This window comes from Macaca nemestrina, chromosome 1 (genome assembly GCF_043159975.1).
Source record: "Macaca nemestrina isolate mMacNem1 chromosome 1, mMacNem.hap1, whole genome shotgun sequence".
Lineage (NCBI taxonomy): Eukaryota > Metazoa > Chordata > Mammalia > Primates > Cercopithecidae > Macaca > Macaca nemestrina.
Window position 1 is genome coordinate 45304435 of NC_092125.1, and position 2273 is coordinate 45306707.

The 2273-nt window shown below is 41.6% G+C and overlaps 1 pseudogene; it reads left to right on the forward strand.

Moving 5' to 3' along the window:
- The first annotated feature begins 945 nt into the window (after positions 1 to 945).
- On the forward strand, positions 946 to 2025 carry LOC105484942 (farnesyl pyrophosphate synthase pseudogene; annotated as a pseudogene).
- Positions 2026 to 2273: the final 248 nt, after the last annotated feature.

Sequence of the window (2273 nt, forward strand, 5' to 3'; positions counted from 1 at the left end):
GATTGGCAACCAATCATCAAAATCATTTTGAAGCTCCAAGAACAGCTATGGCATTTATATCAATAAATATCATAGGAAGTCACAAGACTAAGTTTCTCACCTTTTTTCTGTCTTCACTGCTCATAACATTAATATTATAAACCATCCTTATTCTCCAGAGAGTTATCTATTTTAAGTCATTCATCATCACCTCTGCCACATTACTTATGTATATTTTATTACTTAAGAAAAAAGAAATTAAATATCCAAAATGAAATTTGTATCATTTTAGGGACTTAAATCTTTAAAACAAGGGCATTCAGAGCAAGGACTGAGTTTATAGTCACTATTTTCTGCTCTATCTAGGCATTGTTCAGAATTTCAATCATGAAATGCTCAATATTCTGGCTAATATACTTTGCTTTTGGACACCGAGTTACACAGTTAATTATATGTAGAAAGCTTTAGAGGTGACTACGAGGGGCATTTTTCCTTCACTGCTTTAATACATACTACATTTTAATTGATCAAAGTTTCTAATATTGTAAAAATACATTTAGGAATGATAATTATTTAAAGAAATATTCTGACTTCCATTTTGAATATTTGAAAAATTAGGTTGCCTGGTTAAGTCTCCATAATCTATTTAAGAAAATAGTTATGTAAATACAGAAATGTTTAACTACAAGGTATAAATTTAGGAAAGTTACAGTCGCATGATTCAGTATTGGGAAAGCATTCCCATTAAAAGTTAATTATGTTCTTGTATTCTTCAACCACCATGACAATGCATAGGGTCCATAGCGATTCTTTATAAATGCTGACCCTCATCTCCCACCGCCAACCCTCCCACATCACAGGTCTTCTCATGTCCCATTAACAACTTCATTGTACAGGATTCTGTACTATGAAACATCCTGGAAATCTTTTAAAGGGTCTTGCAGACCCGCATCCAGGAACAGAGCCCTTTGCTCTTCCCTCAGAATGAATGGACACCAGAAATCAGATATTTATGCCCAAGAAAAGCAGGATTTTGTTCGGTACTTCTCCCAGATTGTTAGGGTGCTGACTGAGGAAAGATGGGACACCCAGAGACAGAAGATGCTATTGCCCAGCTCAAGGAGGTCCTGGAGTGCAATGCATTGGAGGCAAGTATCCCCCAGGTTTGACGGTGCTAGTAGCATTTGGGGGAACTGATGGAGCCAAGGAAACAGGATGCTGATAGTCTCCAACGGGCCCTGACTGTGGGCTGGTGTGTGGAACTGCTGCAAGCTTTCTTCCTGGTGGTAGATGACATCATGGATTCATCCTTCACCTGCCGGGGACAGATCTGCTGTCAGAAGCTGGGCATGGATTTAGATGCCGTCAATGATGCTATCCTTCTGGAAGCATGTATCTACCACCTGCTGAAGATCTATTGCCAGGAGCAGCCCTATTACCTGAACCTGACAGAGCTCTTCCTGCAGAGTTCCTATCAGACTGAGATTAGGCAGACCCTGGACCTCATCCCAGCTCCCCAGGGCAATGTGAATCTTGGCAGATTCACTGAAAAGAGACACAAATCTATTGTCAAGTACAAGACAGCTTTCTACTCCTTCTACCTTCCTGTAGCTGCAGCCATGTACATGGCAGGAATTGATGGCAAGAAGGAGCACAGCAATGCCAAGAAGATCCTGCTGGGGATGGAAGAGTTCTTTCAGGTTCAGGATGATTACCTTGACCTCTTTGGGGACCCCAGTGTGACGGGTGAAGTTGACAGTGACATCTAGTACCAAAAATGCGGTTGGCTGGTGGTTCAGTGTCTGCAACAGGCCATTCCGGAACAATACCAGATCCTGAAGGAAAATTCAGGCAGAAGGAAGCCGAGAAGATGGCCCGGGCGAAGGCACTATATGAGGAGCTGGATCTGCCAGCCGTTTTCTTGCGATATGAGGAAGACACTTACAGTCACATTATAGGACTCACTGAACAGTATGCAGCGACCCTGCCCCCAGCATCTTTCTGGGGCTTGTGCACAAAATCTACAAGCGGAAAAAAGTGACCTAGAGACTGCAAGGGAGGCAAGAGGAGGCACTCAATAAATAAATTATTGTGGGAAAAAAAGGGGCATGCATACCATAGTTTTAGGGGATAAGCAAATGTGCACCTGTAGAAGGACAGAGATTGAGAATCCATCCCTACAATTCACAGCGCATGGTATATAAAGTGGCCATTGCCATTGCACTCTTACTTTTATGTTACTGACACATATATTTGGGGTCAAAATGTACTAGTTATAGTACAGTATATTCCAT